We start from the raw sequence: 16344 nt of genomic DNA, 5'->3' as shown, positions 1-16344 counted from the left end.
GATGTGGCAACAAAGAGGCGACAGCTGTGTTAAAAATGACGCAACGGCCGGCTTTTAACTCGCCAAGACTTGCAGAACGTTTGCAGCAAACATTGCACAGATACCACGTAATTATGTCTTCATGCTTCATTGGCCGCATGCAAATTCATGATTAATATTGAGTTGTGAGGGAAAATTAATTTCCAAAGAGCAGGGATCCTTAAAATTGATGACTGACACCCCTCCTTTCATCTCCCTCCGTAGTCCTTCTACACGGCGGCGCTTCACTTGTGGGACTCTGAAGACAAAGAGTACCCTGGGACGATCAATGTGGAAGAGCTAATGCAGAAAACATCCTCTCCAGTAGTTTAACAAGACTGGTAGGATGTCCTCCCCTGTTGGACGTAAGGGAGAGATGAAACGAGGAACAGGAGCACAGGGGGATTAACAGTTCCCACCTGTCAATCAGAAATCTTATTGAAGCTGCACGTCCGAAGGCGGAGGACGGCAACAAGATTCTTTCAGCAGCCGGACACTCATCCTTTGATCTCGTCTGTCTGTGGCTGCATCTTTTCACGGCTTAACTCGTGCCTTTCGGCTCTCCCCACCCCCCTTCTCGGTCGTGCTCGTGTTTATTTTATATTCCAGCACAAATAATCTGTTTCACTCCAAGTGATTGTTTCCTTTCACACTTTTGTTGTTTACAGACAAAGTGAGGTGAGTGATGAGCTCGTCATCGTCTTGGCACGGATACAAGTCCTAACGCCACTAGGTGGTGTGAGTAAGACGGCCTCGGACCTCAGAGGGATGAATGAAGTGCACACACCCACTGCACGTTTTTTTTTTTTGTGTGTGTGTGTAGTGGTGTATCTTCTCATCAGTGGCGCAGCCTACTGATTTCCCCTTGAGCTGTGAGCACTCTGATGTCGTTGCGAAGATAAACGCGCTTGTCTCGCTGATGCAGTCGCCACACATGCCCCCGGAGAATGGTGAAACATTTATGAAGAGGCTCGATAGCTGCTTTGCTGACCGTCCGCAGCCCTGTTTGCTTAAGTCACGCTCTGACACGAAGGGGACCTTTTTATCGCCTGCGTACCAACGTGTACAGCTTAATTCACCTCTTCAACCTGTGCAAATTTCTTTGCTTTTCATGTAGCCGACAATAGGCGTGAGGGAAATCTCTGCAAGCTGGTTTATTTCTTATTCTTGTTGCCTTTCGAGGCGTTAAGTCTGTATCACAACACGCTCAATCCATCCACATAAAGACGGCTCAGAAAAGTGCAAGAGAGGAATATTCTGGTGCAGCCAATCACTGGTTTGAATCAAAACATGTAAGGTTTTGTTTTAACTGATAAATCCAGCAGTATCGAGTACATCTAATGCACTTGTGTTGCATTTGGATGTTTAAGGGAGCGATTAGGAGCATCTCTGTAAGGGGAGAAGTTTTGGCGTCTTGCTGGTCGGCGGCGTTCAGGTGTTACAGCGATAAGGAGACAAAGCATCAGCAGCAATCTCGGAAAGGCTATTGTTGCTGCCCATCAGTCTGGGAAGAGTTATGCGAGCATTTCTGAAACCCATTTGGAGTCCATCATTCTGCAGCATAAAAGATTATTCAGGCGGAAGAGATTGCCCATCTTTCTCAGGAGAGGATGTGCTCGAAGTTGGAACCCGAACTCGGACTGTGCAACGTTCAGAGGAATCGGTGCCGCAGCTCAGAGTTTCTGCAGGTTTTTATGTTCATTACCACGTTAAATGTTTGTGGCAGTTCGGTTTACACCGGGCGAGTGTCGGGAGAAAGGTGAAGCTTGGTAAAAGGTGCACGTCGGCGCAGCGTAAGGTCGAAAAGTTGCATCTGGACCAAAACGAAGTTGTTTTGATTATCAAACATGGCGCCACTTTTATTAAAAAAGAACAAACACGTGATACCAGTCAAGCACGGCAGTAGAAGTCTGATGATTTGATATTGGGGTCATTTGACCCTGAATATCTCTGTATAACAAAGAATTTAGGGTCAAATGTGAAATCAGCTGTATGTCCGCTGAAGCTTAGCAACACATAGATCATGAAACGGGACAATAATCCAAGCATTCCGGCAAATTGATGGGAAAAAAGGAAGAAATAAAAATGTGTTCTGAAGCCCAAAAGTCAACCTGACTGAAATAATTTGGTTGGATTTTATCAGAGCCGTGCATAAATCACAGTGAATCAATGAAATTCATTAAAACTGTAATTACAATAAGTCTTACAGAGTTAGTCCCTGGATATGAATAAAACAACTGAAAATTAGTCTGAAATGTTCAGTATCCTGACAGGACATGCCACAAAGGGCTAACCAGTTGCTAAAAAAAAGTGACACGTTTTCAGCTCGTCTTCTATCAAGCTTTTAACTCGTACATTAATAAATCATTGTTTTAATGTTGTGCTGGGTAAACAAACTATGTTTTGTTGCTTGTGATGATGTTGGAGATGATGAAGGGGATTGGAGAGCGAGGATTTCAAAATATTTAGTACCATTTTTAAAAAAAATTTTTCTTTATTGACCAGCTTAGAAATTAGAAATTTGCTTAATAAACGGCAGCAGAGCAATGCATGTAATATTGATTTACTGAAAAAGAATGAAGTGGAAAAGCAACTGTTCCATCAAAACTGTGACAACGTGTAAAATAAAAACAGAACGCGACATTTGCTTTCATATACGTAGGTTTTAACTTTGATGCCAACAGGAAACCATTTGTAATATTTTGAATATAATCATCAGATATTGTATTATAACACAATGGGGTTGAAAAAAAACAAAACCTTTCAAATCTTTCAGAAGTAAAGAAGGTCAAGTTGATATCACTCTAAAAAGAAAGTGACAAACAGTGTAGAATTTATGTTTCTTACCGTTAAAGTTCATTTTGTAAAGTCTCAAAGAATTTGGGGATTTTTTTTCTTCAGTAAAATAATAAGACTACATAAAACTAAAGGTTGTAAACTAAAATTATATGGTTGAACTTGTATTAGAATTAAAGACCTAAAGGCATTTCATGTTGAGAAATGACAGTCGCACTTTTTCGTCCGATATCGTGAGATGTCGCTCAGAGTATGTGTTGGGAATGACTCTCAGCTACTACCACATCAAATTTTAGCTCAGTATCTGTTAAACTGACTGAGTTTTTGCCACTCTTGTGTTGGCTAATGTAGATTAGTCGTGGTGGCCATCTTAAATTAGATTGACTCCAGAAGTTAATCAGTTGTAGAGATACATCCAGTGATTGCTTTTCGAAAGTTTTGTCACGAAATGTCCAATAGTTTATGAGATATTTTGCTAACAGACAAACAGGGTTGATCTTGAGCAATGAGTAGCACTTGGAGTATGAGTTGTGATTTACTCTCTGCTACAACCCCACCAAGTTTTAGCACAATATCTGCAAAATTAACTGAATTATAGTCATTTGTGTGTTTTTAAGGTGTTTGTGGCATCCATCTTGAGTTGTGCTGGATCCAATAATTGCCTACTGTTGTAGAGGTACATTTAATGATTATTTACCAAAATGTTCATGAGATAATTTGCTAACAGACAGAAACAAAAACACACTCACAGACATGGGCAACAACAGTATCGCCCATCTTCCAGCAGTGGGCGATAAGCAGAAAGAATTTGAGTTTAAACTGCAAGTTTTAGCTCATGAACATATTGGGAAAAAATGTTTTTTGCAGCTGCATTGGAATATGTGTTTAAAGTTTTAGGATTTTTTTCTAATTTGGAGTTTATAAAACATAATGGGTTATAATTTCTATTCACTAAACTGAGCAGTTCTTGATATGATAAGGAATAGACCTGAGTGAATGTAGATGTAAGTGTGTAGAAAGCCTTGAACACATTGTTTTTTAAGGTATTTCTATGGTGTTTTCAGTGAACACAGTGTCTAATGTTTGGTTTGTCCTTTTTGTGCAAAGTTGCAAAAGTCCTCACTGAATGGAGTTACTTTCTTCCACAGAACACACTGGTCCCAAACTCCAAGAAACACCTAATTTGTTTTCAGACTTTTCCCTCTTTCGCTTGTCTACATCACTATAAAAAGATCTACATAATGTCTGCCCGGTGGCACGCTCCAGTGTAAGACTGAGCTGCTGCCTTGTGCTTCATCACTTCGTGTTCTGTCAGGGAGTCGGTCAGAGCCGACCGGGCTCTGGTGAGAGTTATAGGAGCTAAAACGAGAATGACTGCAGAATATTCAGGATGAAAAACCAACTCTCGCTTCCATCAACTTGTGGTCTTGGTGGCTGCACCGGCCGTATTATCTTGTAACTGCAGGAAAAGCCATCCCAGAGCATCACTCGGCGTTTGACCACAAAGCGAGCCGGGGGCCTACTGATTTGTGTACAAACCTCGGATTAGGTTGCGTTTACTACAAAGAGTAAATCCAAACAGTTTGTCTGTCTGTGTTGCCTCGGTTGGGCCGCCACATGCGGCACGCTGTGTATTTTCAGCCTAAAAGGAGGCTTTCGCGACTGGCTTGTTTACTTTCACAAACGCACACATTTGCAGGTACACACGCGGTTAGCCGGGCATATGGAAAAAAAAAACAACCCACAAACAGCCCTTCAAACACCTCGCCATGAAAGCGGCGAACAAACGCGTGACAGCGGGTGCGCGGACACCACTTCAAATCTGAAAAACACTCAGCCGCGTTTGTTCATTCAGAGTCAGAAAGAAAGAAGCAACAAACAGAACAAAAGCCGGAGCACACACTTCTCTTTGTTCATACATGTGCAGGTAGCTGCTCTTGTGTAATCTCACCCCCTTAAATCATTGAGTGGCAGGGCAGAAAGACTCAGCAGCCCATCTGTATTCCTGGGTGTGCGTGACCTGCACTCTAACGGATGGGTTTTGTCCACAGGCGAGCCAGATGAGGAGCAAAGCGGAGTCGTATTACTACCCAACATTGGCACCTACTCTTGCTATTCTCCACCTCAGGCTCAGTCAGCCTTATGTCCGTCTGTGGAAGCAGGGTGGAGCCAGATAAGTGTTGTGTCGGCTCGGCAGGCTTTCTTGTTTGTGCGTTTACGCTCGTCCATCTGCGTGTCAGTATGAAGCTGGAGGTGAAGGCTGTGCACGAGTACAGTGCATGTTTATTAAAAGGCTGCGCCACTGGAAGTTCCTTCACTTGATCTCTGGCGAAGAAAAAGGCCCACAAAGAGACTTTTCCTTTTCATGTTTCTGCAGCTGGAGCAAACACAGATGCTGTAACCTTTTGAAAAAAGGAAAGAAAAAGAAAAAGCTCCTAACCTTCCCATTTAAAAATCATCAGCTAATATAACCACCAGCACTGATCTCAATTCGTGCTTTTTGATTCCGATTTCCTCGTTTTGTAAAACCGATGCTGAAGTTGGCTGCCCAAGGAGACGTGTGGGCTGAGTGATTATGTGAGACTCAAACAAATCATCTGCATGTGCCAGTCCTGAGATCAGAAGATCAAGGGAGAGTTAGCAGACAACAAAGTATTCATGTGTGCACACAGTTACCTTCACCTGTTGGATTTTTTTTTTGAGGGTTTTGTTTTGTTTTGTTTATTTCAAAATGATATCCACTAAAGCTCCCTGGACGCTCGTACTTGAATCCAGCAGTTTCAGCTAATCTTATCTTAGAGACATTATCGCAGCATATCGCAGCCCTCAGTGCTGCCCTCCTGTTCTTATAATTCCTCCTGGACTCGATGAACTGTATTACATCCACTCTCAAAGCAGATATTAGATAAAAGAGCACAGAAATGTTCTGGATTTTACTTCGAGGACAATTATCTCTCTCAGCTGGCCTATTGTTTTTCAATCTGCACTCAAGAAATATTATATTTTGCTGCTATAAAGATAAGGGATAACCCATGCATCATACTCCAAAACCATTAAATGTTACACTTAACAAAATAAATACTAATAAAAAAAGAACACTAGCTACAACCAGCAACTGAAGAAGACACTCCAAGATTTGATCTTAGTGTCTTAATTTCTGCACCTTAATGAAAACGAAGGGTTAGCTGCCAGCAGAACTGTCTCCAAAATGCCTTTCCTGCTGCCAAGAATTACCAGCTTAGAGCAAAGCACAAAGCATCTAGAAGCATAACTTTCTGCAAATTGTTTTCTTCATCTGTGCACGTTTTCTCTAAGGTGCTACTTTATTTTCATCTGATGCGTTCCTTTACAAAGACCAGTGTTCAGAGACAATAATCCTTAGAGAGCCAAGGTTAAAAAGCTGTTTGAGCAACTTCAATCAGGGTGTCTGCAATCATATTCTCAGCGTAAGTGCTGCGAATCCTGTAAATCGTCTGTGGTGTCACATTGATCTGTGAGAGGTACTGTCTGTTTAATCTGCCTGGTCAAACAGGCAGCCTTCTGAGCAAGAGGACAGTAGGTCAGCATCCTTGCAAGTTTTCTTTGTGACTCCTCTAAAATCATTGTACGTGAACACTAAGTGTAGACAAACATGTCAAGAATTCCAATACAAGTTGAGTAAGATATGTCTAAAATAATTTTAATAACGAGCATGATTACTTTTGAGTTGCTGCAACCGTTGTGTATTTTCTTTCAGCGACTCCCCCATTCTGGGAGTAGAATTCTCATTCCACAGGGCTCAGGACCCAGTTAACACTTTTGGGTTGAAAAGCCATCTAAACAACAACTAAGCTGTTCATATTCTGCACATCAAGGCTCAAATGTGAGTAAATTTGATCTGGTCAACTTTGTAGTGAAACAAAAAATGACCAGAATATCTGAGCTGGGCACCAGCTGATTCCTGTATTCATTGCATGCATCCATCCAGTTTTCTTTACCTTTATTTCTGTGGTGTTTCCTCCATTCCAGTCTGCTTTCTCCATCTGCCATGCCATTCCCTCTTTTTCTCACTTTGCCTGGCTGGTTTTTGTTGCCGGAGATCCGAGTGATTAACTGCCAGTGTGAAGCATGTGTGGGCATGACAGCCCATCTAGCAGAGACCCCTGTGGCTTCAAAACAGCCAACCAAAACATCAGCAGCACAAGCCTCTAAACAGAGTCTGAAGACCTCCTTCTTTTCCACTCTAATGGCCCCTGTGATACCTCCCTGGAGCTCGACGTTCAGCCAGACAAAACTTTCACTGCAGTGCTGAGAGATGACAAGGCAAAACGGGCTTCCCTTACGAAAACTACAATGCCAACGCTTCTGTAAGATTATAAATCTGCAGTGGTAATACCTCCAAAATGTGATTACCTTCATGGCAAGAAATCCAACTAAGGGAGAAGAATAACCACATTAAAAAAAGAGCACACCAGAGGAAAAGAAGAAGAAGAAAAAAAGTTGCATTAAACAATACAGCTCCTACTGGCAGATTCTTTCTGTTACACTGGGAAGTACGACAGACCGGAAAGTCTCCATATTTGCATTATCTTGCATAATTGAATCTCTGAGTAATTTGAAAGGCATTAATATTAATCCTTTCCTATGGCAGTGTACCCTACAAGGCTGCCTCGCCTGGGGCAGAACACAAAGACACACTGCAGAGAACACGCATGCTTCCTCAGCATCATTGCAAAGGTGGCTAAATTGTGCTTTCCGGGGTTCCATACTGATCCCCAAAGAGTCTGAGCTTCATGGGTGGGTGGTGGTGGGTGGGGTAATAAAGCAGCATTTCCTTCAATCCTTTAAATCTAGAGCATTGTTAGGTTTTGCTTGCACAATGAGCTATTTTACAACGCCTTAGAAAACAACAGTTTCTTACATACAGTAACAACTGTTATGAACACAGAATAGCCTACTTCCTGTAAGTTAAAGCACTCTACCTTCTTTTCTGTAGAAACAATCAAAATGTGTAGAGAAAAAAAGTTCAGGTATCACAAAACTAAAAAAAAAAAAGTTTCTTTTTAAGCACTAGTGAATTGTTTTTCATCCAGACTAATATAGCCAACAGGTGAAAACACAGACCGAATATAACTACCAGTATGTCTGAAAGGTGAAGCTAAAGTTTTCAATGCAGTACCTTAAAGTCCATTAATACTAACGGCCAGTCGATACTATAGTGTAAAAATCAATTGGTCCTGTACAATATACAAAAATGTCCTGGGAAATATAAGCTTTTATGTTGCTGGGAAGTTGCAAAAATAAACTGGGGGTCTCAGTTTTGGTTCTTAGTTAATAACCCCAGTCATGGAGTTAATTAATTAAAGTGTGAAACAGTTAGAAGTTGAGCTCTCCGATACAAAAGCATTAGAGTCTTTATCTGCTCTGAACACGATTAACACAGTATGAAAGGTGGCAGAAGACATAACATCAACAGAAGAACCAGAATGTTTGCTGAAGGGGGCAGGAATTACGATCACATATTCAGACTAATTAAAGACTTCCTTAAAGGAATGCATGTCACAACTAAAATCATGCTGAGATTGGACAGAGTTACAGCCAAACTGGGCAAACCCCAAAAAATTAGGTTAAGCACGAGATTGTGCAATATTACGGTCTAGATCAGGGGAGGTATGGTCCTCGAGGGCCACCATCCTGCTTGTTTTACTTGTTTCTCTGCTCCAACTCACCTGATTTGAATCAATGGTTGATTAACAGGCTTCTGCAGAACACGAAGAGGTCATTTAACCACTGAATCAGGTGTGTTGGTGCGAGGAAACAAGTGAAACATGCAGGACGGTGGCCCTCGAGGACCATACCACCCCTGATCTAGTGCGATGCGTTGGCACTCAGAATGTGTTAAAGATGACTCTCAGCTGCTACCTCACATCTGAGCTGAGTTATAGCCATTATTGTGTTTGCCGGCAGCTCCCCAAGTCAGGCTCAAGTGGATATAGAAAATAGATGAATTGGTTACTTTGATCTCTTAAAAAGATGATAGAAATGTGCAGGGCTTTTGTTTGTGTGGGTTCATTCACTAACACCCCTTTTGTTAAAGTAAAATTATTGACTGTAACTGTTTAAAAGGCACTTTATGACTACCCTTTAGCATGTAAACTACTTATTAAATGTTTGAATATTGCTTACAAGGAATAGCATGGTACTTAAAGTATATATATAAAGATGAAATAACACCTGCCAACATTAATGTAGCCTTTCTTTTAAATACAGGAAACCCAATTTTCTGTTGGAGGACAGTTACAATCCCGAGATGCTTCTTGTCAACTACAAAGGCTGAAAAGCTGGAACTAAAGAAGAAAGGAACTAAGAAACTTTTTCATTAGTTTAAAAAAAAATATATATAAAGCTTTCAGAAGGTGAGGAAAAGTTTCTTGTTATGCATAACAAAGGGTAGCTTTGATTTGGCGATGCTTCCCCTGTTCTGTCACTGGGTGTGCGAAGGTTTGCTTTTGGGCTGAACTGATCTGCTGCTGGACTGCCGAGGATTTTCTTAACACACTTAACTGAACTAACCTGCTTACAGTTTTTACTCAGAGAAATGTTTTCTCCCGGGATCTTGTTTTGGATTTGGGATTTTTCCTTTAAGCCGATGAGACCTGCACAGAAGCACTTAATTCTCTGCGAGAGTGTTAACAGTTTAAAGTGAAGCAAACTTTCCGTTTGGTGTCTCCCCAAGTGTTGTTCTTATGCGCCAAGTAACAACATGCAGCTGCATGACAACACTTCAGCTCGTGTTTCTGAGACGTGTGAACAGTCGTTTTTCATATAAAGTCTGGTAAACAACTTTTATCAGAATCCAAAAGCCTTTGAGGTGTAGAAAAAAAGAATCCGAGGGAAAGCAAAAACATATTATTTGTGTTTTGTGTGTCCGAATGAAGCAACAAGACATGCTGCACCACCTCGATAATCATTGCAACTTCCTGTGTTTATAGTTTTAGGTTTTTACTGCTTGGCAACAAGCAAATTCATTGAAATTCGTCACATTACTTGAGAAAGGTCCTTAAACATTAAAATAAAGTGACTCATGCTTTTTTAATGGGCTATTTCCTGGACTAATTAAAAATTTAGAAACGTAGCTGATGTTTAATCAAAAATACAACAAATTTACAGATATTGAGAAAAAAAAAAAAAAAAAATTGGGTGCGTGGAAGTAGCTGAGAGAAATTCACAACACATGCTCTGAGCACAAACTTGTCGCCTGAGATCTGCTTTTAAGACTTTGCTGTTAACCTGTACAGTCAACGCTGCCTGTCTGTTAGCAAAATATCTCATGAACCACTGGACAGACTTTAGTGAAACTCAGAAAGTAATCACTGGATGTATAACTGCTACTCATTTACTTTTATGGTTAGCTGCCACAGCTAATCGCCCTTAGCCAACAGAAAAATGGTTATATTTCAATCAGTTTTACAGACACTGAGCTAAAGTTTGATGTGGTAGTAGCTGAGAGTAATTTACCACACACACTCTGACTGCTTATACATCACGTGATATTTTCCAACATTACATGAGATCACGGAAAACGTTGTTTACAAGGTTTGACCAAAACGGTTGTAACTCTGTCTGTTCTCATCATAAGATGATCTTAGTCTAATATTAAAATATTAATTTGTTTATTATAATATAATATTTCCATATATGTTTGTCTTTCATCAAGCGAAACAAAGCAGAAACTGTTTTCTGCAGATTTGTGAAAAAAAAAAAAAAGATGCTGTGAACGAACGCTTTGCAGGCAGGAAATATGTTTGTAATTGAAAATCTTCCTGCAATCATGTTAAAAGAAAACTCTGTTTTTACGGTCAGGCAGACCGCTTCTCTAGTTCAACTTGAAATCTTCACGGCGCTGCCGCAACGCAGATGGAGAGCAATATAATTATAAGGTTTTTCAGGCATTTAAGCCCACCTTTCTTTGAGCACTCAGCTGTTAGCATTACCAGGAAGCACAGAGATCACAGAGTGTGTGTGTGTGTGTGTGTGTGTGTGAGCAGGGTCGCCACTGATTCTTCTCCACCAGCAAGTTTAATAGACCATGATGCAATGAGGAGACATGCCGCTTCTGAGTAAAACAAGTTTGCTTTTCATGGGAAAAACTGTCGCTATCTCGGTCTCATTACGGTACTGCTAAACCCCTCAGCATAGTACGAGCTAAATTCACCAATTTCACACTTGTTAGCCCACACATGTTGTTGAAAGTCATTGTAGGATGGAGAAAGTCACAAACTAAAGCCACTGCTGATGTTGGGGGGGCAGGGGGAAGAAGGAATATAATTGAGGACCTCCCAGAAGAAAGTGGGCAGCACATACAGTATATGTGGAACATATGGCTTTCAGCAAGTTTTGATCTTCTGAAATGTGGAGAGATGGGATAATATTTTTACACCACACCAGTAGCTGAAGAGCTGATAAGGGTTGTTGATGAGAAGACTAACATTGTGAAAATGGTTTTTAGTTGTTTTTATTTTGACTGCTTTGAAATGTCTGGATAAATGCTCTGTAACTCAAACTCTGGTACACATACTGGTGGGAATGTGTTTCAAACTATTACTGGAATTTAAACATATGCAGCACTGATAAACTCTGTTTTCATCCACTTCTCCATTCACTCATTAACTATGTATTTAGACATGCATGACCTCTGGCATCCATCCATTCTGCACACCCCTACTTCCCATAGCCTTGACTAAATAGGGCTATCTTAGCTCAACCGCTGGAAAAACTTCTTTTTTTTCTTTTTTTTTTACAAAAAATGTGAAATGACATTATATCAATGCTTTTCTAGGCATGATGCACAAACATGTCATGTCTGGATGAGCAAGAAGTTAAGTGCCCATCTCACAGCTGATGAAAATATGCACAGCGGGTCATCCTGCGAGTGAGCCTCAAAACGAGTCATTTCCAGTTTCAAGCCAATGTTTTCGACACAACCTTCATGCTTATTTGCCTCCGGAGCATCATGAGCCGACGACAGTTCACATTAAAAACAGATGGCTTGGTCAACCCAACGCATTTCAAAGATTAAATATTCAAATGCACAAAACATATTGCATTGTTTTTCTCACGCACAGCAGCGGGCGAAAAAAACAACAACTAACTAACAAATGTGTTTTGAAAATGTTGACAAATGCCTGAAAGTAAGGAGCTGAAACCCATTTGTTTCAAGTTGCTGTTGTGCCATTTGCACAGTGATGTCAAACCAACACAATAAGAGCCATTCTTATACATATTTATGTAGCTTTTGCATTTCATTTGTGTTGTTATGTTCTGCCTGAACGTTATACCCAAAGACAGCTTGACAGAGCTCCAACTTTTGTATCTGACTGATACAAACTAATGCGCTGTAGGTCGGAACCGCACGACTTTAAGCGAGCAGAATGGAAAGTGTCCGAGTAGAGAAAAAGCAATTTCTGAGAAAATCCAGTGAATGCTGAGCACCGAATGACTGCTGAAATTTGTTGAAGAAGCTAAAACTGAGTTGTTGAGGTTAGAACAAGCAGAACCGAGCAGTAGCTAAAGGCTAAAAGCAACAGAAGACAAGCTAAAAGCAGTTGAAGAGTAGCTAAAAATACCAGAATATCAGATAAAGTTGTCAAAACAATGGCTAAAAGAAGAAAAAGAACTGCTAAAGCTAAAGTCTGATGCACAGGAGCTGAAAATAACAAAACAGATGCTAAAATGAGAAAAACTGTACCTAAAAGACAGATGCTAAAGCTAAAATGAGCAAAAACCACAGCTAAAAGCTTGGAGCAGAACGATAGCTAAAAGTTGCATAGAAAGACATAAATAGTGCAAGTGCACTGAAGCAGTTTTAAAAGAAAATAATGTTTTTTAAATAATTAAAAACCTTTTCTTCTGGTAGGTGTAAATGAAAATAATGAGACAGCTGGTAAAACTGACAAACTTTATTACAAACATGCTATAAACAGGAAAAACAACAGTTTGAATGTCTCGGGGTGTTTTATCTGCGGATAAAATATCCCCATTTCCTGTAATCTGCTCTTTGGTTAAACAAATGTTTACAGCTTATATTCTGAGATTTTTCTTCTCGTTAAAAGGATCCCATCTTTCTTTCTCAGTAATGGCTGACACACATAAAATAAAATAAACTCAGGTTTTTACAGTCTGTTGTGATCCATGCATAACTAAAAACCTTTTCATGGTGAATTCTGGACAACAATGCATGCTCCTTTGGCTCTCCTTAAGCTTCCATCACGCCTGGTAGACTTTGCAAAGTTCACGTAGAGTTTTTGCACCTCGGCTTTTATTATTCTTGTTCGCTGTACACCTTAATCCCTCAGAAAATAAAAAATATATCATGAGGTACAAACCATGCACTAGGTGAAGAGTACCTTATAGTTTTGTTCTGTCTCTCCACCTCTACCTCTCTGTGTCCTGCTTCCTCATCCATTCTTACTTACTGTACCCTCACACTCACACTGTCTGCATTGACTCCAATGTTTATTCTCATATTCTGCTCTTACTCAGGTCCTGACCGCGCGAGGAAAAAGTGCAGCCACAGGCAGCCGCTTCATGAATCCAAAAAGAATCTGCCAGAAGAATGTTGCACTTCCTTTTGCCCATACGCGGAAACCGAAATTGTGACAGAGCCTCAGAAATGTTATTCCTAAACAACCTAACTGCAGCAGAAAATCCATTTTTAAATGAAAATTTATGTTTTCGGATCTGAACACAGATGGGACTCAGGATTGAGTGTTATGTGCTTCATCCACCGCGGCACCTCGTAATGGCCCATATGCGGCTCATAAATGTTATGTTTTGATTAAAATTAGAACAGAAGTTTATCGAGGCAAATTCATAAACGTCAGGTTTGAATTGTCACAGCTCCGACCCTCGTCCTTTTCCTGCTGCCTCTTTCTCTCATTGCACGGCCACTTGAAAGTTAATTTTCCATTTGTCTGCCAGATGTCCTAAGACTCTTATTTCTTGACTCCCACATCCACTTACTTTGGAGCAGCCCCTGATCTCCTGATCCATCCTTCCCACTCAGACACCTGTTCCCGGTTTTCCCGGCCAGTCAGTTAGACGTTCTTCCAGTGAGATTGTGTGCCTCTTGTTCGTAGATTCTCATTCTTGCCACCTTGGCAGTCTCCTGCAGTCTTTTTGCACCTGGCGGCTTGTAAGCCTTCATTTATTCTTCACAGAAAGTCACTTACCTGCATCTGCCTGCCTGTTGGTTAGCATGCGGCTGCATCCTGTTGTGCATTCATTATTACCTGAATGTTTCTGTCCTTTAAATGATGTGTTTTTTATGTGAATTTTCCCTGTGTGTCTTAGTGTGCATGCCTGATTGGATGCGTCTCATTTGTTATTTGTGGTAGCCATGGAAGCAGCCGCGGTGGAGGATGAAAATCTGTGCATCCGGTGACCGACCCATGTGAAATGTTGCTCATGTGTGGCTGTGTGAGAGCACTTACAATTTCTTTTGAGTTCTCTAATATTTTTGAACATAAAGCTCACACATGATGTTCCACACGAGACCCAGATTAAGCTTGTACCCTCATCCGTTCCTCTTCAGTCCCCTCCCTTTGTGCACACATCCCCACACGCAATGTCTTATGCACTATTAATGCTCATTTCTTTTAATTACCCTCTCCATCAGAGCTTCAGCTCAGCAATCAACCACGGGGCCACGTGCCTCTGGGGATCACCAGGCCAGCCCCCTGCTGGGACACTGAATCTATTTCCAGACCTGCAAGGATGCTCGGTTATTGCAGCACAGGCACCAAAACTGCTGGGGTTTAGTCACAGCAATAATGACAACAATGCAGACTAATAAACAGTGTTGTTAAATTTTGACATAAAAGCCCCAAAACTGATTAGGATTTTAAACACAGGGCTGGGAAGGATAAGGCTGATTCATTTGCCATGTCAGTGAGACAAGAACAGAATGTACACCGCTCTGCACGGAAGCACTGATCACACTGCTAATTTCATTAAGGTGGCCTCAGGAATATCCTAATTATCCCCGTGATTTAGGAAAATAATTCAATCAGATTTAACTTCACTCAGCTGTGAGAGCTGGTGGACTGATGTTAGCAGTCAAGATGAAAAGATTTCCATAATTTATAAAGTGCTCCAAAAAAAAATAAATAAGAGAGGCAGGTTTCAATTTTATATAAAACCAATGAAGGCCAGCTGTATCACACATCCTCAGTGCTGCTTATAAAAACACCACATTAGAGGCAAAGTTTTTTAGTTTTTTTAAATCTCCTCCGCCTATCTCCCGGCAAAAGGCGGGAAATAGTGTTTTTGACTATGTCTGTGTGTGTCTGACAGGTTTTAATAAAACCTACAGGAAATAGTCATTGGATCTACAACTGATTAACCCTTGGAGTCAACACAATCGACTGACCTTACAAAACCCCTTAACTAAGTATAATTCAGTCATTTTTACAGATATGGTGCTAAAATCTGGTGTGGTTGTAGCTGAGAGTCATTCATAGCACATACTCTGAGTGTGACAACTCACAATATGGAATGAGATTGAGCATTATACCTCAGGCAAGCCATGACTTTTTAACCTGCAGTCCTCTTTTTTTTCCCCCAGAGTTGCTTAATTGGATTATAACAGAAGGATTGGTGTGATAACTTTGTGTGACTACAGAGCAGGTGGGAATATAAAGTTTATTTTGTTCGAAATTCTAAGCAGATTTCAGCATCAGAAGGCTAGTCCTTAAAAATTAGAGAACAGAAGCTGGCTCAGTGTCGTTACGGTGGCAGAGCTGATAAGGGACTTGTGTTTATGGGCAGGTGTACTTAGGAGGAAATTGGGAGCAGGTGTCCGTGAAGGCAGGTGTGAGCACGGCAACAACTGACGAGCAAACGATGAAAATGAAAATGCTTTAAATTGGCAGGTGATTGACACAATAATATAACATTTTAAATATGACTTTCCTTCCTCCATGCATTTGGATTCACAAACATGAATTTCTACTTTAAGAAAACAGAAAGAACCTTTCTATTTCATATAAGTGTCTTTTTTAGTAGCTCAGAAAAATGCAAAGAACTCTGAAACAGCCTGTTGTCAGGATTGTAGCTGAAATTATTTGTTTGTGCACGTCAGTCCTGTGACAAACTAGCTGAGGGTAAGAAATGTAAATGCTTGTAAATCATAGATGGATGGACAGGTAAACTAATGGAGTAGAGTAACTAAGTTTACTCAGCAAACATGAGCTGTTTTATTTGGGAATTATGCACAACACGGTTAGTCATATTGATACGTTTATTGTTTTTTTTCTTCAAATTTGTTTTAAAATTGAGATCCTCCTAAAACGATTAAACCTCAGATTATTTTATGAGGTGCACTGACCTCAGAGTGAACCAGGGGTGGAAATTAGCCCCCGCCACCGGCCAAATGCGGGTAAATATTTGAAGTGGCGGGTGAATTTGATCAACACACACGCCACTGTGGCGGGTTGGCAATTTGAACAGAAAAGGTGTTATTTGTCCTCTTGACATATAGGGGGCAGTAAT

The sequence above is a fragment of the Kryptolebias marmoratus genome, linkage group LG22, assembly GCF_001649575.2.
Source record: "Kryptolebias marmoratus isolate JLee-2015 linkage group LG22, ASM164957v2, whole genome shotgun sequence".
Classification (NCBI taxonomy): domain Eukaryota; kingdom Metazoa; phylum Chordata; class Actinopteri; order Cyprinodontiformes; family Rivulidae; genus Kryptolebias; species Kryptolebias marmoratus.
Note: the sequence above shows the minus strand (reverse complement) of the source record.